The 20,999-nt window shown below is 43.5% G+C and overlaps 1 pseudogene; it reads right to left on the bottom strand.

The window, feature by feature from the left end:
• Nucleotides 1-10,048: 10,048 nt before the first annotated feature.
• LOC123047852 (uncharacterized) lies at nt 10,049-10,187 on the bottom strand (annotated as a pseudogene).
• Nucleotides 10,188-20,999: the final 10,812 nt, after the last annotated feature.

Below are 20,999 nucleotides of genomic sequence, written 5' to 3'. Positions count from 1 at the left end.
TAGCATTGTCATCAGCAGGCTGAAAATCATCAGCAGTGCTGGCATGTTCTTCAGCAGGCTGAGCAGAGGCTGCAGCCTGAGGAATTTCCTGTTGCGTTGGGGTTGCAACATTTGTGAAATTCTTCGTCAGGTTGTCGAATCTGACCTTGGCTCCTTGCCAATCAGCATAATGAGCATCAAAGTCTTTGCTGAGGTCTTGAATTTCAGTCTGAACCTTGAGAAGTTACTCAGGTGTCATTTTGACAACGTTTTTCTTCAGGAGCTTCTCCTTTCTGTATTGAGCTTTCTTGATCTGCCTGGCCTTCTCAAATTTCCATTTCTCTTTAGCGATGAAATGGGTCAGCATGTGACTTTGACCAGGAGTCAGATGAAAATCAGGCATAGGGGTGTTAGGGTCCTTGTGCCAGAGATCAATGTAGTCAAGGATCTTCTTCGGATCCAAAAGCAGTGGCACAGATGTGCCTTTGGCACTAGCGGCCTTCACCTGTCTGTCTCTGATGATTTCTGCAAGTTCATCATCATAAGCTTCATCATCAGATGGCACATGGAATGCGACCTGTTTCTTCTTCGGACTTGGCCGAGGACCTCGTCCAGCAGTTGCTTTGGTCTTCAACAATGTGGGACCTGATGAGGAAATTGGTACAGCTAAGGAACTTGCTGAGACACCAGAGGCAATAGAGAAACCAGCAGTCCTTTGACATGTAGCCAGATGCACAGGAGTTGAGGACGTTGTCGGAACTGCTGAGGACTTGGGAGGAGCTGAGGTTTTTGGAGGAGCAGGGGCAGCATGAGGAATTTGCCGTGAGGGCGCTGTTGGTGAAGCACTTGGCTTACGAGCGGGCTTCTTTGGCATAGATTTCCTTGGTTTGACAGAGGCCTCAGTAGCAGCAGTAGTGGCAGAATCCTCATTAAATTCCTTCACTGTTTCCTTGGCTTGTCTTGCCAATTTTGCTTGGCGCTTGGACCATTCTTCAGGAAAGTCCTCACCACGCTTGATGCTGGTGGGATCAGCGACTTGGCCAGGTGCCAATGGAGCTCTTGGACATGGAGGATTGAGTGCGAATTTCTTCATGTACTTTGGAGTTACATATCTGTACTCCCTCCATTCCCGTGCCCATCTCTGTTCAATCCTCTGAATGCGCACCTTGCGCTGACTTTTGTTTTCATTGCCAAATTTGGCTTCATCAGGTGTGCAATAATCAGCATATATTTCCTCAGGGATCTCAAACGCAGTCATAACCTCAGGCTTCTTTCCACCTTTCTGGGGCTTCTTACCGTCAGCCATAGTCTTCAGATGAGGAATTTGAACAATCGAATTCTCTGAAGAAGTGTGCAACTTTTCTTCGAGGAACGCTGCAAATGAGTTAAGTTGATGAGAACCTAGTGATTCAGCAGCGGACATTTGTACCTGTGAACAGAGTATAGTTGCGAGGAATTTGGAGAGGTCATATGCGTTCTCAGAAGGTTTTTAAAAAAGAACAAGTTTTGAGGATTTTGACCAGATGTGCCTTGAAGAAATTCACTAAGCGTTCTTTGTCTTAGGTTCCAGAGTTGTATAGATCGAGGATCCACACAATTGAGGAATCATAAAGAAAAATCATTGCTTAGAGAAATGAATCAAGAGCATATGTGTGTGAGGTGTTCATATGTGTGAAGATTTGAAAAATAAACACCTTTGAAGATTTTCAGGAAAGCTTGAGAATCAAAGCGAGTAATAAAAGTAACTTTTAATTACCCGAAGTGAAGAACACGACGAACTGAGAAGAACAGATGGGAAGTTCGTCAGGTTAGATCTTCCACGCCCTAACTTGGCAGAGGAAGACATCTACGGCGGCGGCGGAGTGAGGATTTTCGCAACCGGCATGAGTACGACGGCAACGAGGTCGAGGCAGTGAAGCTCTTCCTCACCGGCGACGATGGAGTAGCGGTGGCGCTAGGGTTTGAGGAGCTCGAGCGGGAGAGAGAACGGTCGAGCGGAGTAAAAGAAGTGAGGATGGAGAGAGGGGTATTTATAGAGGCAGTGAAAAACTGGTCGCCCGAAGATTTAGGACGAACATGCCCCTGACCATTCTCCTTCTCACGACATGTGTCACCCACGTACTGTGTAGTGGAATCGTGTACGATCGTGGGTGAATAGGATAATGCATCGTGGGATGCGGAACAGTTTGAGCGGCAAAACCGAAAGTTTGAATAATATCAGTTTTAAAGTTCCGTTCACAATTTCTTCAGCTGACAAGGACACAGTGAAGATTTTGAACGAGTTTCAAATAGAACGCACATGAAGAATTTGTGAATAGATTGGGTTGAGTATAGCATAGAGGGGGAAGGGTCCGATCACATTCACTTAGCAGAAAACGCAACATGAAGAAATAGCCATAAGTGAATGTTGTAGAGGACATAAACTCATATATATATATATGGCCAATGAAGAAAAACGACGGAAACAGTGAAGATTTTGCAAAGTTGAAGAATTTGAAAAACTGAAGAATTCCAAAACTGAGGAAAAACTCAAATTCGAAGATTTTTAACTTTGGTGGTGGCGTGACCCACCGTATAAGAATGATGATTTCAGACACCGCGTACAATTGTCGTAGGGTTCTGAGAATCAAATTCTTCATTAATTTCTTCACACTTAGAGTGTTATTCTTCATTGATTGAAGAAGAACGTTTCTTCATGTGTTGCAATCTAAGTCATCAATTTTGCATAAGTGTCAGGATGTGTGTCCTTTTCAAAGAACATTCGAAGATTCTAAGATATTTAGCTCACACCGCAATTTGCTAAATCTCTTCTCATCCAAGGGCTTAGTGAAGATATCAGCTAGTTGTTCTTCAGTCTTCACGTGCTCGATGGAGATGTCGCCCTTCAACACATGATCACGAAGAAAATGATGACGAATCTGAATGTGCTTTGTCTTCGAGTGCTGAACCTGGTTGTGAGCAATCTTGATGGCACTCTCATTGTCACAGTAGAGAGGCACATTCTTCACGTTGACACCATAGTCCTTGAGAGTTTGCTTCATCCATAGTAGTTGAGCACAGCAAGAGCCAGCAGAAATGTATTCAGCTTCCGCAGTAGACAGTGATACGCAGTTCTGTTTTTTCGAGGACCAACAGAACAAAGATCGTCCGAGGAAATGACAAGTGCCAGATGTTGACTTGCGGTCCACACGATCACCAGCATAGTCAGAGTCAGAATATCCAATGAGATCAAAAGCAGAGCCCTTGGGATACCATAATCCTAGTGTTGGTGTGTGAGCTAGATATCGAAGAATATGTTTCACAGCCTTATGGTGTGATTCCTTCGGTGCAGCTTGAAATCGGGCACACATGCAAACACTAAGCATTATATCTGGCCTAGATGCACCTAAGTACAATAAAGAACCAATCATGGAGCGGTATACCTTGTGATCGAAGTCAATACCATTTTCATCAGTGCATAGATGGCCATTTGTGGGCATAGGAATTTTGACGCCTTTGCAATCTTGCATGCCGAATTTCCTCAGTACATCCTTGAGGTATTTCTCCTGAGATATGAATATGCCATTGCGCTGTTGATGAATTTGAAGACCTAAGAAGAATTTCAACTCTCCCATCATAGACATTTGATATTCTTCACTCATCATATAGGCAAATTCATCACTATAACGTTGGTCAGTACAGCCAAAGATAATATCATCAACGTATATTTGGCACACAAACAGTTCACCATCATAAGATTTAGTAAAAAGAGTAGGGTCGAGTGAACCGGGTGTGAATCCATTCTTCACGAAGAATTCTTTCAATGTATCATACCACGCCCGAGGGGCTTGCTTAAGGCCATATAGAGCCTTGTTGAGTCTGAAGACTTTGTCAGGATTCTTTGGATCTTCAAAACCTGGGGGTTGAGCAACATATACTTCTTCCTCAAGCTTACCATTGAGGAATGCACTTTTCACATCCATTTGATATAAGATGATATCATGATGGTTAGCATAAGCAAGTAATATGCGAATAGCCTCAAGTCTAGCAACAGGTGCAAAAGTTTCATCGAAATCAATTCCTTCAACCTGTGTGTAGCCTTGAGCTACAAGTCGTGCCTTATTCCTCACCACAAGGCCGTTTTCATCTTGCTTGTTGCGATAGATCCACTTTGTGCCAATGATATTATCCTTGCGAGGATCTGGACGTTTGACCAGTTCCCAGACATGGTTGAGCTCGAACTGATGTAATTCTTCTTGCATGGCCTGGATCCACTCCGGCTCCAGAAATGCTTCATCTACCTTAGTGGGCTCTGTGATAGAGACAAAAGCATAGTGCCCACAAAAGTTAGATAAATGTGAAGCTTTTGAGCATGTGAGAGGACCTAGCGCTTCAATGTCATCGATGATCTTGTCAACTTGTACTTCTTTTGCAACGCGAGGATGAGCTAGTTGTCATCGAGGTATTTGATCATTTTCCTCAGCACCATTGTCTTCAGTATTATCTTCAGGTGCATCAGCTCGACGTTCTTCGCGTACTGGAATGAATTCTTCAGCAGATTCTTCAGTAGGAATGACATCCTCAGTTGCCTTGAACTTAATAGATTCCTCAGGTGATGGTTCATCTAACACAGAAGGTAGGTGCTCTCTTTGCGAGCCATTAGTTTCATCGAACCGCACATCTACAGTTTCAACAACCTTGTGAAGAGCGATGTTGAAGACTCTGTAGGTGTGCGAGTCCTTTCCGTAACCAAGCATAAAACCTTCATGTGCTTTCGGTGCAAATTTAGCATTGTGATGAGGATTTCTAATCCAACATTTAGCACCGAAGACTTTGAAATAACTCACATTGGGTTTCTTGTCAGTGAGGAGTTCATAGGCAGTCTTCTTGAAGAATTTGTGAAGATATACTCTGTTGATGATGTGGCATGCAGTATCAATTACATCAATCCAAAAGCGATAAGGTGTTTTGTATTCATCAAGCATAGTGCGAGCCATCTCAACGAGAGTTCTGTTCTTGCGCTCCACGACGCCATTCTGCTGAGGAGTATAAGGAGCAGATAACTCATGAGTAATACCAAGTTCATCAAGATAGTCATCAAGACCGGAATTCTTGAACTCAGTTCCATTGTCACTCCTGATGTGCTTGATCTTCACACCAAAGTTGGTTGAAGCCCTCGAGGAAAATCGTTTGAAGACTTCCTCCACTTCATGTTTGTAAGTAACAATGTGTACCCATGTGTAACAAGAGTAATCATCAACAATAACAAAACCATATAGAGATGCATCATTAGAGACTGCTGAGTAATGATTAGGTCCAAAGAGGTCCATGTGAAGCAATTCGAATGGACGAGTAGCGGTCATGATAGTCTTTGCTGGATGCTTGGCCTTGGTCATTTTTCCAGCTTCACAAGCACCGCATAAGTGATCCTTGAGGAATTTGACATTCTCAATGCCAATGACATGCTTCTTCTTCGCAAGCGTGTGCAAATTCCTCATGCCTGCGTGACCAAGTCGTCGATGCCATAGCCATCCTTCTGAAGCTTTTGCAAGTAGACACACGGCTGGTTGTGGTCCTGTAGAGAAATCAACAATATACAAGTCTCCTCTCCTAAAGCCTTCGAAGACTTTGGAATTGTCAGCTTCCATAATCACAACACAGCGATACTTGCCAAAGACAACAACCATATCAAGATCACAAAGCATTGAGACTGACATGAGGTTGTATCCTAAGGACTCAACTAGCATGACGTTGTCCATGTGTATGTCCTTAGAGATCGCAACCTTACCAAGACCCAATACCTGGCTTTTTCCTTTGTCAGCAAACATGATATGCTTCAGATGTGACGGTGATAAGGGAGCATCCATCAATAGATTCTTGTCACCAGTCATGTGATTTGTACATCCACTATCGAGGACCCACTCAGTGGCTTTGGGTTGATCATCCTGCAGATGAATTAGTGCAACTTACGATCTCATATACTTCATCAGTGAAGAATATGGTATCAGGATCATCAGATGAATTTCATCAAGCAGTAAAACAGATATAGTAGTATGAGGACGTTAGATGAATTTCATCATGATTAGCCTGCATCCTTTCAGGCATGTTTGTCAGGTCCCCAGCAAATTCTTCAGACGTTAAAGCACGTCTAGAGACTTGACCCTGCAGAAGAGATTAGTTCTTTTTCTTCACCACCCACATTTAAAGGGGTGGCAAAGAGTTCATCACTCTGCGAGCACCATAAGAGAATGGCGGCATAGGGGCCAAACCATTTCGTTTCACATAAGAGGGGTTAGGGTAAGCATATGAATAAGCAGAGAAATTCTTCGAGGACTTATGAACATAATGGTTTGAAGAATAATGCACATATTCATAGCCCTTAGCTCTACCCTGCGAAACAGAGTTGTTAGCACGATGATAATCAAATGTGGACTTTGATCCTTTTGAGGAATTTGATCCACGTGAGGAATTTTGTCCGTATGAGGACTTGGATCCATATGAAGAATTTGGTTCATATGAAGAGTTTGATCTGGGGTTCCTTTTCTTCACAGATGGTGTCATGAGGACATTCACCTGAAGACTTTCAAGGCACTTCTTGGGAACCCAGATTTTCTTCATAGGAGAACCGTTCCTGCAGTTAGTGCCAACATATCTAGCAAATACTTCACCATTTTGATTTTTGAACAGTTTATAGTTGGAGTCAAATGACTCATCAGAAGAATGAGGAGATTCACATGTAAAGCCAGATAAGTTAGATGGATCAACTGGAGGTCCCTTTGCAGCAACCCATGAGGTTTTGGGGTACTGCTCAGGCTTCCAATATGTTCCATCAGCATTGAGTTTCCTCTCAAAGGCAATACCCTCTTTCCTAGGGTTTCTGTTGAGGATATGCTTTTTAAGCACATCATAAAGAGTCTGATGCCCTTTGAGGCTTTTGTACATGCCTGTCATGTACAATTCCTTCAGCCCTGCATTGTCATTGATACTAGCAATGTCCTCAGATGAGGAATTAGTGATAGCAGGAGCAGTTGAAGAATTTGTAACAGTTGAAGCATTTGAACATTCAGGTGAAGAATTAGCAGATTCACGTTCAATGCACTTTAAGCATGGAGGAACAAATTCTTCCTGAGAAGCGCTGATTTGTTGAGCAAGTAATGAATCACGCTCCTTCTGAAGATCTTCATAACTCACTCTTAGCTTCTCAAGATCTTGCTTTCTTTGAAGAAATTCATAAGAAAGTTTCTCATGATCAGACAAGAGAGTGTTATGATGACCTTGAAGGTTATCAAACCTAGACTAAAGTCTCTAAAGATTTTCAGTCAGGGCTTTAGTGTGATTCATTTCTTCACCTAACATATCATCACTTTTACCTAACATGTTTTGAACCTTTTCCAAGGCATGTTGTTGTTTGGTGGCAATACAAACAAGCTTGGTATAGTTTGGTTCAATATCATCATCAGATCCATCATCATCAGATTCATTGTCACTATACTCGGATGAGGAACATTCGGTTACCTTGTCACCCTTTGCCATGAGACATGATGCAGAAGATGATGATTCTGGTTCGAAAGTCATCGTTTTGAGAGATTCCTTGAAGTCCTCAAACCAAGGATCATGACGGGTTCGATGACCTTCATAGACATCAGAGATTCGGTCCCAGATAAGCTTCGCATTGCAAAGATGCATAATGCGCTTGAATTCATCTCTAGATAGGCAGGAACAGATGATATCCTTCGCCATGATGTCAAGTCGAGTGTACTTGCGAATATCATCTGCGTTCGCCGACTTGCACAGATCAGTAAGACCGATTTCAGTGACGGTCCACAGCTCGCTGTCCATTGCCATGAGGCGCTTCCTCATCATGGCCTTCCACTTGGGATAATCATGACCGTCAAAGATAGGGCAAGTCACTTTCTTCATACCTGCGGTCGACATAACTAAAACTCCCCGTGGTTAAACCAAAATCACACAGAACAAGGGAGTACCTTGCTCTGATACCAATAGAAAGTGCGTTATATCGACTAGAGGGGGGGTGAATAGGCGATTTTTATGAATTCTTCACTGAGGAATTTGCCGGTGAGGAAATTACTTAGCGAAGAACGACTTGCTGCGGAATAAGTACTCAGAAGTAAGCATAGCAGAATACATGCATGGTCATCGTGATGAAATGAAGACAAACACAGAGTACAGAAAGCGTAAACACAGGATAACACAAGATGAAGACAAACAGACTGAAGAAATTGAACTGAGGAAATTGAGAAAGTCTTCAATCAAAGTCTTCAAACACAGATATGAACAATACTCAACACAGTAATGAGGAGATGAATGGGTTGAGGAAATAGAACCAGTTAGGTTGGTGAAGACAATGATTTGGTAGACCAGTTCCAACTGCTGTCTTAGTTGTACGTCTGGTTGGAGCGGCTGAGTATTTAAACTCGAGGACACACAGTCCCGGACACCCAGTCTCTGAGCACGCAGCTCAGGACACCCAGTCCTCACCGTATTCTCCTTGAACTAAGGTCACACAGACCTCGTCCAATCACTCGTGGTAAGTCTTCAGGCGACTTCCAAACCTTCACAGGCTTGGTCACTCGGCGATCCACAATTCCTCTTGGATGCTCTAGACCATGACGCCTAACCGTCTGGAAGAAGCACAGTCTTCAAAGGTAACAAGCGTCGGATCCACGCAGGATCAATCTCTTCAGTGATGCTCAATCACTTTGGGTTTGTTGGGGTTTGGTTTTGGGTTTCTCCTCACTTGATGATTTTCGCTCAAAGTCCTCGGAGGATGGGTTGCTCTCAAATGACAAGTGTCAAGTTCTCTCGGAGCAGCCAACCAGCTAGTGGTTGTAGGGGGCAGCTATTTATAGTCTAGGGAGCAGCCCGACATGATAAGACATAAATGCCCTTCAATGATATGACCGTTAGGTGGATAAGATATTTTGGGACAGCTGGCGCGCAGCACAGCAAAGGTCGGAAATTTGACTCTCAAATTCCTCAGGGCTATCATGTTCCTCACTGTGTAGGCAATTCGCACTGGCGAATTCCTAACTCCTCAGCCAGAACAAATCCCTCAGCGAACAGAAGAACTTCGTCTCTGTCACTGATGAAATTGACTGAACTGTATGAGATTTCCAAAGGATTCACTCGAAGGGATTGGTAGGTGTAGGATTTTGAGTTGAGCATCACATGGAAATTTTTCCTTAGTATTTCCTCGACCCCCTTTAACAGTACGGTGTTTCCTATGACTCAAGAAAGAGAAAACAAAACTATGAAAACAAAAGTCTTCGCGCTTCATGTTCCTCAAATGAATACCAAGTCTTCAAGGTCACACCAATTTCTTCACTTTCAAAGTCTTCAGAAAGTCTTCAGAATATCAAAGTCTTCAGTCGAAGAACTTCATTTTTAGGGGTCGACTTTCGCTGTAAATATCAAACTCCTCATAGACTTATAGACCTGTGTACACTCATAAACACATTAGTCCCTTAACCTATAAGTCTTCAATACACCAAAATCACTAAGGGGCACTAGATGCACTTACATTGAGGCACATGAAGGATATTATTTAGAAGGAGATCACGATCAGGAGTGTGAATAGCCGAATGAACGATGTGTTTGATAACCATACCTGACCCACTGGAAGTGTGAATCTGCTCGTTTCCATTGTAGCGATCACGCACGGTTAGCTTCTCCAAGTCTCATGTGATGTGATCGGTGGCACCACTGTCCAAGTACCAATTTGTGTCAACCCCATACTACGGTGCAGCTAGGTTGGCCGACTTCTCCTCCACGCCTTGGTAGGATTAGTCATAGCGCTTCCAGCACTTCCAAGCTGGATGACCCATCTTGCCGCAGATTTGGCACTGGACTCTAGGGGCGGCAAAGGCATGGTTGTTGTAGTTGCCCCCGCCACCACCGTTGTGTCCACCGCCGCGCCCTCCTGACTTGGAGTAGCCGCCGCCGCGCCCGCCGCGGTCACCACCATTGCCGCCTTGGCGGCGACCGCGATCACCATCGCCACCGTTTCTGCGGCCTCGAGTGGCGGCGTTGGCAGAGGATTGAGACCCTCCACCCCGAAGATTGAGCCTCGTCTCGAAGCTAAGCAGCTATGAAAACAGCTCGGCCACGGTCACCGGCTCCACCCGGGAACACATGGCAGACACCACCGGGTCGAAATCTTCATCTAGCCTGGCGAGGATGTGGGAGACGATGTCGTCGTCGTCCACCTTCTTCCCTGCAGCGATCAGCTCGTCACAGAGGGACTTGATCTTCGCGACATATATAGTCGGTGATGGAGGAGTTGCCCTTCTGCAGGTTGGCGAGGGCAATCCTGACGTTGGTGGTCTGAGAACGGGTGTGAGATGCAAGCATCCCCCCCACCGTGTTCCAGAGTTCAGCAGCGGTGTGACATGATGCAACATGGATGGCGATCTCACGAGGCAGTGTCGTCAGGAGATAGGAGAAAACTTGTTGATCTTCGGCATACCAGGTTTGGAATTCAGTGTTTGGCGCCTTCGCCGTCGTCTTGCCATCAGATGAAGTGACATCAATCTGCATAGGCGGCGGTGACTGCTCGATGTCGAGGTACTTGGCCATCTGTGCGCCTCGGATGGCCGAGAGCACCGTCACCCGCCATAGGGCCTGATTGCCCTTCGTGAGCTTCTCGGTGGCAGCGTGCGCGAATGGCGAGGATGGGAAGGAACTTGAAGACGACGCCATGGATGTGCTCGAGGATGGCTCTGGTTACCATGTAAAGACTACGATGGTGGAAGCGTATGTCATCTGTGACAGGGACGCGTACGTGTTTATATAAAGAATCAGATACATGATCGGCAGGTTGTTGTTGTGACTTGACCCCTAGTCCAAGTCTATACACAAGATAGAGATCCACGTAACAACCTGCTCGGGTACAACTCCACGTACGTACACAAGTTACACCGTGACGTCTATGTCACGTACACAACTACTAGCCTATCTAACATACTTCACGTTGTGGATGTGGACCACGAGGGTGGAGCTGGATCTTAAGCAGTAGGATGAAGTAACTTGGTCTTGGGAGACAAACGACAACTTCTCGACAAAGTCTGCCTATGCTGCACAGTACTGGGGCAAGGAGATCATCCCTACGGCAGAATTCACCTAGAAGTCTAAAGCTCCACTACAATGTCGCTTCTTCACCTAGCTCGCAATTCAAAATAGGTGATGGACTTTCGATCATCTAGCGTGACGCGGGATGGATCATCAGCAGTGCTGCCCGCTATGCAGCCAGGAGGAAGAGAGCATAAGTCACCTCCTAATCCACTGTTTGCTTGCAAGTGAGGTTTGGACTGCGATCCTTCATTCTTTTGGTAAACCGGAATGGTTGCCCGCGACAGATAAAAGCCTCTTGGACTGGTGCACGTATAGGGGAGTTAGAGGGCAGTACAAGAGGACTACAAATTAAATGCTTTGTTCATTCTAGCCATGTGGGAGATTTGGAAGCATCGCAATGCTGTTGTCTACGAGGGAGCCACGCCGTCAATTAACTATGTTATTCTTAGGATCGGAAAGGAGGGACGCACATGGCAGCAAGTGGGGTTGCTTAAAGGATAGCTTAGTAGATTCTTTAGTGAGGTGGAAGGGTGGGCTATTGCGGCAAGTTAGTGAGTGGATGTACTGGTGGTGTTCATGTAACTGTAATCTTGTAACACTACCGTGGAGCGGCTCTTTACCCCCATCCTCTTCTTTAATATATAGTACACACACTCGTGCATATTCGGGGAAAAAAGATTATGGGCTCCAAATGATTGCAAAGGTTATGGGTTCCTTACAAGTTATGGTTACATGTTGATGATACACTTCATTGAAGTTGAGTTTCAATTGGTTTATTCAGTCAGTCATGCATGCTTTGCGATTTTAAATGGTTTGCACTTCTTACTATCGAAGATTTGCAGGCAGAAGATGATGCATGAATCACCAGAATATTGCAAAGGAATGATATGGCTGGTGTTGTCCAGAAAATTTTGAGTTTCGGTTTTCCTAGAACATATGGAAGAACATGAGACATATTTCATAACTTTGTAAACTTTTTCTAAAGCATAAGTTTCAGAACTTTAGTCGGCGGTACAATGTAGATTATCTTTAATAGAACATGGATCTAGATTTTCAAAGCAAATGGCGAGATGCAGAATTTAGTTTATTTAGTTTGTTGATTTTACAACCAAGTCAAAGGGTTGTAGCATTATACTAGCTTAACCCGCGCAGCGGCACACTGCGCCCGTCTGTACGTCGTGATAGAATCATGAACAATTATTTATAAGCAAAGAAAATATACATAGTGGCTTCACGTGTGCTATATGCTATTACATTAAGAAGAACACATTGATACATACACATGACGGTGATATAAGAGCTCAAGATGGGAAAGAAGTACATTTATTACAACCATGCATGATGCATGTTGACAAACAAAATGACACAACCAACATATTTAAACCGTGTACAATCCGCTCTACATAGCCATGCCCTGCTGATACGTTGTGAGAGAAATCCTGTATATGGTGGTATTAAACTTTATCTGATAACTATCTAATTAGCTACTCAGTTATTGCATGTTCACTCTTTTATGTCGTGGTGTATGTATAAACAACATATTGGTATGGATGTTGAAATCTTTTATAAAGGAACACACATCATCTAGACGCTACATAGAAGTTATGTATGTGTGGATAGAAAGAGCCCGTGTTGATTATTTGGCTAATTGCTTGGTTGTTTATGTTAGTTGTTGTGTTCTCCAATAGTTTTTCACGTTTGTGTAAGTTTAATTGTGTTTTTTTTTCTCACAATGTGTTTGATTTTCATCTCCACATGTAGTTTCATGTGCTTGGTTTTAACTCTTTTTTATTTTATTGGTTTGATTATTCCGGTTTTCTTTAATTTCATGTGAGATAGATGATGTGTGTGTCTTTATAATGAAAATAAAAATTGGTTATGTATCAATAATGCCATGTCTGAGAGCTACAATAAAGAAATCAATGTATAAATATGAACTAAAAAACATAGATTTAGTCTTCACATGTCGTCATATTTTACAGAATATGAAGGTTGGTACACTTATACTAATATCGTACACATTACAACCACTCATAGTCTATACTCCCGCCGTCCCATAATTTTGTGCATATAGATCTTAGAAGAAGTGAAACCCCACAAACTTTGACCAACTTTATGGAGAAAAACATTGACATTTAGAATGCCAGACTTGTATCATTGGATTCATCATAAGATATATATAGTTTCATATTCTATATATGGTATTGTAGGTATCAATAGTTTTCTCATTCTAGTGTGGTCTCCTGTGGGATTGGTGCATGTTTTTTTTATAGAAAAGGAGGATGACCCCCGGCCTCTGCATCTGGGCGATGCATACGGCCACTTTATTAATTATTCTCAAAAGACCTTACAAAGTCATACAACAGTAAGACTAAAGCCGCCGTCTAAGCAACAAACTGTCGCTACACCTATCCAGTTGATGAAGGGGCGCAGATAGCCTGGGCCTAATACCAAACAGACATCGCAGCCAAGGCTAACATCTAAGACCTGAGACCCCAACCTAGCCACTTGCCGTCTGGGGCACACACTGGCCGGCGTGCTCTCAGAGGCCACCGCCGCCAACTGCCACCGCTCCATCTTCAGAACTGTACTGATGCATGTGATGAAGAGGTATAGAGCTTTTGCATATTCTTCAATACAATCTTGTGGTGGCTTAGCACCGGTATATGAGATAATTGGATCTTTAGTTTGTGAGCGTTGGGGACATGTGCAATGATATGATGTCGAAAAATGTTGCACGTCCTTGCCATGATCTTATTAGTTTGTCATGTGGACTATTTTCTTGAGCATTTATTTGCTGGCAGGCCATGTTGAAGTGCCATTGCTTGGTGCAGACTCGTACTTGTGCTGAAAATAGGCTTCTGATGACTATGTTTTTTTTTGCGGGTCATTGATGACTATGTTAAAGTGAGTGCAGAACAGCAGATGTATTCCAAGGCAGCCTGGGCAACATCGCCTTGCGGATGCATTTCCCTGATTTTTTTTAGTGCAGATAGCCTGGGCAACATCAATCGGAAGTAGACATCAAAAAATAGCACCAACATGAGTAAAATTGACTAAGTGAAACGATATGTCCTACCAATGACATTGCTAACATAAGGAAATGCTTTCATAAAGCAAATAACCATCATGTGGCATTTTAATTAGTTTGGTCAGTACGGCATGAAGGCTTACAACTGATATTTTACAATTGTTCCCTCCATTCAAACAAAAATATTACTACTACGAATGACTGAAAGAAAGAAAAAGATAGCGGTGTCTCCTTCCCTTCCATCCCCTCTCCACTAAGAGCTCAGCCATGACAACATAGCTGATTTAGAGTGATGACATAAATATCCCATATGAACATGTTACAGGGAGGGGAAACTGCAGAAATTTGTCAAAAATGAAGGCGAATCCACATAAGCTCTGTGGGTATGCAGTGGTTTAGTGGCACGACTCTACTTAAGAATGTGCATGCTGACACTCTAAGATCTACGCATGGTGTCTGCTCTCTGATCCTAAGATAGCATTGTTGTCTCTTGCCTCGCTATGCACCCTTTTAGTTAAGCAAACATGTAAAGAAAAAATTCACTCAGGCAAACATCACTAAATTTGGTATGCTAGCAGAAATAATCCTTTGCAAATCCTCTAATATTTAGAGATGTGTTTGTGTATTTGTTCAATCAACAATCGAGTACTATACTCCTAATCTAGCAGGTAGTGTTCTAAAACAGTTTCCTACAGGAATGAGCTTGTGTAGCTAACTATGCAACCAATTCTATACGAACTTTACTGAATTATACTGACAGGTCTCCATTTGCGACGACCTGCAAGGATTAAATGACCAGAATCTGATTCATGATGCACGTATATCCTTCCCTGATATTACCTACTTTGCTGCTAATAATTATACTAACCATGACATTTCTTCCTCTGTTATGGTCAGAATTACAATCTGATTACTAACCCCTAATCATATTTAATCTGACTGCTGGCGGTGTGCGCCGCCGCCAGGCGGACAGCTTGTACGCGTGATTAGCCGGCACAGCGACAGGCGCTTCACGCTCCGCAGAGCAGCTGCGGCATCGGCTCGAGGCAGCTCCTGCCCGGTACGGGCACCTGGTGGCGGCGACAGAGCCCCGCTTTGTGGCCGCAGGGCGGACGTGCTGTTGGATGCCTGGATCATGCTCATGCGTGCGGCGAGCTCCCTTTTGGATGGCTCGCGCGGCCCACGCAGCAGCGCCGGGTTCTCCTGGTGTGCGGCGCCAAGGCGGAGAAGAAGCGATGCGGCGCCAAGACGACGAGGAAGCGATGCCGCGGAACGCGGCGACCATGCCACGGTGGTGCTTGGCGGCGTCGAGGGCGAGGTAGCACGTAGCACACGGGCATTCGCCGTGATCATCTTCGCGATGCTCGCCAGGAAGTACTCCTACGGTGCACAGGCGCACCCGCCTGCGACAAAAAAGCACCGGAAGAATCATGGCCAGCAACAGAACACTGCAGAACCGCATGATGAACCCGTCTAGCAGTACCACTACCAGCCTGGTCATGACATAGACGACAAACAAGTAATAACAGCAGGCCGGATTCAACCACGGGGGCATGTCCATGTCTTCCATTGATGGCCATAGTGATCATGAATTGCATGCAGATTGCAGACGATGAATTCACTGGTAGCGGCGGTGGCCGTGATTGTGAAGATCTCACCGGGGCTCTGGCCCGCCGACGGCGGCAGTGAGGTTCTCGGCAGCTCGCACTTGGCGGCGTCGGTGCCGATGGACTCCGCCGCCCACGCACCATGGTCTCCCCTCGCCGTGGAAGCCATCGCCATGTTGGTGCAGGCGCCAGGCGCCCATGGATTCTGCCGCCCCACGCACTACGGGGCCTCCAGAGGACGCCATGGCCATGCTGGTGCATTCGGCCACCAGCGTCGCTGCGAACGCTGTCGCCATGTCAATCACACAACACGCGGCGGAGCACGCCTGCCCAGCTGCTTGGATCGACGCCCAGCCGACATGCCACGGCAGGGGGTAGATGGCCTGCTGGGCTGAGGCGAGCATAAGTCGAGACGCCCGCGGCTTTGAGGTCTGCCGTCTGCCTCACCCCACATGCACGCCACCATTGCCTCATATCCCCAGTCGTGCCCTCCACGCGAGCCTCCGCATGCTGTGGACGCCATCCGGGGGCCGATAGCAGCGGAGATGGAGACCCAACAGTGAGAGCTCCAGCAAGACGCCGTCCGGCAGTGAGGTCGGACGTGGGATCGCCTAGTTTGGAGAAATTCGGCCAACGCATTGGTGAGGTGCAGAAGCGATGGGGCAAAGCCTTTTTATACAGGCGCCGAAGAGAACGATCCAGACGTACGTGACCAGAACTCGCGACAGAAGCGGCAAGGCGGCAACCGCCTGTACAGAACGTAGCCAAATTGTAAACAGACGCATACGTGTCATCCTCTCAATAGAACGGCACAACACGCAACGAAAAATAACGAACCTGCCGGAAGGGTCACGCGACACGAAGGCACATGCATGCATGAGGAAACAAAATAAAAGAAGGAGAGAAAAAAGACGCTGCGGAAGAGCTCATAGTCAAATCGCCGAATCAGTTGAGCCCCCACATGCAGCCAATGGGAACAGGCCGGTCGAACAGGCATGCACACCAATAGCAAACTAAGATGTACTCTCTCAGATTGGACGAGACTTGCCTGCTTCCTATGCGTGCTCCCATCCGTGCTCCCGCGTACGTGGCTTGATTTGATTAGAACAAAATAAGGCATGGCCCCACTCCCTTAAAATCAGGGGAAAATGATTAAGTTATAAAGGAAAAAGAAAAAAAAGACAGCCGTAGGATGAAGTGTGAGCACGGATGGGAGCATGGGGAGGGAGGCAAGCCGGATCCCTCTCAAATCCCCAGTAAATCACGTGTCACGGCTTGGATGGTCAAGTTTTCACTGATAAGAAAAAGTCAAAAAAAGAGGTAAATCAAACCTAGCTAGGTTTAGTATATATAGAATCTACTAGAGGTTAATGCGCGCTTTGCCGCGTTGTTCTTCACTCTAGAATTAACTCTTTTATATCTAGTCGATTATTGTGATTGGTTGTTTTCTTTGGATTTTATCTGTGTTGACTTGCGTTTTTAATTATGTTTAGATGATGTTTTTTCGTTCATATATCGTGTCAGAATGCTGTTGGAGATTGTATTTGTTCCCAGAGAAGAATGGAATTCCTGCAAAAAAGAGAGAGAAGAATTAAATTGTTTGGTGCGTGGTTGTAGTGTGTTTACACGTTTCAGCCTTGGTGTCAGTCGGTGATGGTCGTCTGAACCTCTTGAGAGCTCCCATTCCACGCTAAAACCGTGAAACTGTTGCTATAACACTTACATATGCCAGCCCACGAAGTTCATGTCCGCTCAGCTTGGCTCCCTGCTCCTGTTGCTCAATTAGTTTATTTCGCTCGCCTAATGCTTGCTAAGAAAAAAAATCAATGATTCATTTGAAAAAGTTAGTTTAATTAAAATATTTTCAAGGAATATATCACGGATTTTAAAACCATGAATTTTAGAAAACTATCACAAACTTTAAAACACATTCATGGATTTCAAAAGAATATCACAAATTAAACAGGTTTTCGTATTTTATAAGTGTTCACAAACTTTAAAAATTATCGCGAACTTCGAAAATATCCACGAATGTAATGAATATTAATGAATCTAAAAAATGTTTTGTTTTTTAATGTTTACAAATTTTACTAAGCACATGTGAATTAAAATGTGGAAAATAAAATATAAAAGGAAAAGACGAATAAAACCAAACAACACACAATCTTACAGGTGGGCCCCTCACCAACCCCACAACCCTCGACGCATCACAACGCTTCAAATCATGGGAGCTTAGTATCTCTATAGATACGACACTCAGATTTCATCCAACCAAATATAATTGTTTAGTTGCCGTCCCAGTGCGTTGTTTTGCTGAAAACCACAAATGCTCGGCGCCGCGTTGTTTTGCTGAAAACCACAAATGCTCGGCGCCTCTGTTGTTACTGAGCCACCCCCTCTGGTTTGAGCCGAGGTTAGAGCGTTGTTGTTTCAATGTTTACTTTTGTAGTGATTGACATTCTATACGTTTTCTTTTGGTATTTCTTTCGGTACTACAGGATACCCACTCTGCTCGGAAACAATATTGAAGAAAATTTTAAACCAGGAACATTTGATCAAATTCCAAAAAAAATTGAAACTGTAAACATGTTTTGCATTTTTTGAAAAAAAGGAAGATTTTTGAAATTCCAAAAAATTGGAACCATAAACATTTTGAAAATTCCTAAACATTTTTGGAAACATGAACATGTTTTGAAATCCTAAACATTTCTCGAATTTTTGAACAAATTTTGGAAAACAGGGACATTTTTTAAATTTTTTGAGATTGTGAATAATTTTTTGTAAAACAAGAACAATTTTTGAAATTCAGAACAAATATTTGGAACAACGAACATTTTGGAAATACCTAAACATTGTTGGAAACATGAACATGTTTTGAAAACCCAAACATTTTTTAACTTTATTAAAAATATAGAAAACAAGACTATTTTTAAATTCTGAACAAAAATTTGGAACCACGAGCAGTTTTTGACTTCTCAAACTTTTTTTGAAATTGTGAACAAATTTTGGAAAAACGGGATTTTAAAAAAAATTCCAAACAAATTTGGGCCAAGGCCAAAGCTGTTTTTTCTTTTATATTTTAAGTTTATCTTTTCTTTTTTGTTAATTTATTTGTCTCCTTTTTAAAATTTATAATTTATTTATCTTGTTCGAAAATTTGAAATACTAATGGCCTGAAGACACAACGATAGTGTAGCAGTTTCATCTAAGTATCCCAATTGGTAATCATTTGCAACGAAGAGCGAGGAAGAGTACTGATAAGTAGCGCTTCTGTCACACATAAGTTGTCACAGTTCTTATGTGAAATAACTGCTTGTGACTCTGTAAATACTGTTACTGTCCCACGAGGCAAATGAACCAAAGTTGGGGTTAGTTTTGAGATTTCCAAAAACACATCATGTTCAACAGAGACTGTTCAGATAGGCTAATAGGATCCGTCTGAGAGCAAGTTGTTTCTCAACATCCTTGAAATGTCCCCAATGTTTTTCCATGGTCTTATATGGCACATTTAAGAAACCATGTCAAGTTGTTTGGGTTTTCAACAATTTTATATTTTTTGGAGTTTTCTTTGTTAAAAAATGTCGATAAATGGCCGGACATGTTGCAACTTGCATACCATGTCGAAAGTCGTTCAAAACAAACATGAATGCCTACCATGGGCATGCCCACCCGCTTGCAAAAGTTGGGGTCATGTCAAGGATATCCGAAAATAGATCATGTTCAACGAGAGAGTGTTCCGGTAGGCCGGAGCGGTTCGTTTAAAAGCATGTTATATTTTGATATCCGTCAAATGGCCATGTGCATGCATTTAGTTTGCAATTGCTGTCATTATCAATGAACATGAAACACCTTTTTATTCCTGACCTTTTTTGAATTTGTTAACAATTTTCGAATTAATAATTATGTATGGAGATTTGACAAACTTGAACATTTTTTCCAAAATTGAGAATTTTTTTCATTTTTTCCAAAATTGTTAACAAATTCCTTTTTTCAAAATTTGTTCACGAATTCAATAAATGTTTGCAGTGTTTCAAATATTATGGCACTTTCAGATTTTTTTTATAATTTTGAAAATGTTTCTGTTTATTAAAGTTTTCTACACAAATACGAAAAATGTTTGGGGAAATTAAAAAATGGTTTCAATTTTTTTCCTTTTTTCTATTTTTTTTAAAATTACAAATTTGTTAGTGTTTTTCAAAAAATGTTCAAAATATATACAAATCAGTCACCGACTAGGTTTTGTTATAGGCTAGTCTAGCTGATACAAATACCTAGTAACACTGCGTTGTAACACCAGATAGAATTCGTACGTACATATGACCTAGCCAGCCGCCGCCTCTAAAAAAGCTAGCGTTCTCTGCCTCCCACCGGCGCCGGCGCCGGTCCTCCGGTCTCCGGCGGCCTTAGGGCCATGGAGGCGGAATGGATCTCGACTCTTGCCGGTGGTAGAACTTCGTTTTTAGATCTTTTTTCGAGCTTTGTTAGGGTTTGTGTTCTGCTCAGGAAGGAAAGACGGCGGCGGCTCCCTAAAGATGGAATAAAGGTCTCCCCGCCTAGCCCCCGTTCTGGTGATGCGTCTAGCATCATCAGTGGGCGTGTGGAGGTGTGTCTCCGGCAGATCTGTCTTTAGTGGATTTGCTCGGATATGTTCGTCGTTCGTCTTCGTTCTTATGTTTTCAGGTTGGATCGTTTTGATCTATACTCTTCATCCGCGGCGGTTGCTGTTCTGGTGCGTTGGTTCTACGGGATCTTAGCACGACGACTTCCCGACTGTATACTACAACAAGGTTTGGCCGGCTCCGGCGAGGGAGGGGCGATGACAGCACCGCGCCTTCGGCTCGCTTCAGTACTTGTAGTCGTCGCTAGGTGGTCTATAAATCTAGATGCAATTTTATTATTTCTTTGTTCGTTGTACTACCATGATTGAAAATGAATAGATTGGAAGATTTTCTTGTAAAAAAGAAAACACGAAATTGAATTCAAAAAATAAAAATACAAAGCGAGCCTTTTGGCCATAACTCGCGTGCCTTGCGTTTCTCTTGAGCGATCCGCCAGGCTGCTTGCTAGATTAGTCTAGTATGTACGTTGCTGCGTATTATTATCGGGAAGTACAGGAAACAACAGTCGTCGAGATCGGGACCTTCCGTGACCTGTTAGACATGAACAGAAGAAAGAATTTCGATGCAAAAAAGAAAAAGAAACAGAAGAAAGAAAAAAAATGCAAGTATTCGCATCAAATGAGTTGACTGGTTCGCTACTATGGCATGACTAAAAGCATCTCTAGCAGACCCCGTATAATACTGATCCGCAAA

The sequence above is a fragment of the Triticum aestivum genome, chromosome 2B (assembly GCF_018294505.1).
Source record: "Triticum aestivum cultivar Chinese Spring chromosome 2B, IWGSC CS RefSeq v2.1, whole genome shotgun sequence".
NCBI lineage: Eukaryota > Viridiplantae > Streptophyta > Magnoliopsida > Poales > Poaceae > Triticum > Triticum aestivum.
The sequence above is the reverse complement of the archived record's forward strand: the minus strand, read 5'-3'. Positions and strand labels throughout refer to the sequence as shown.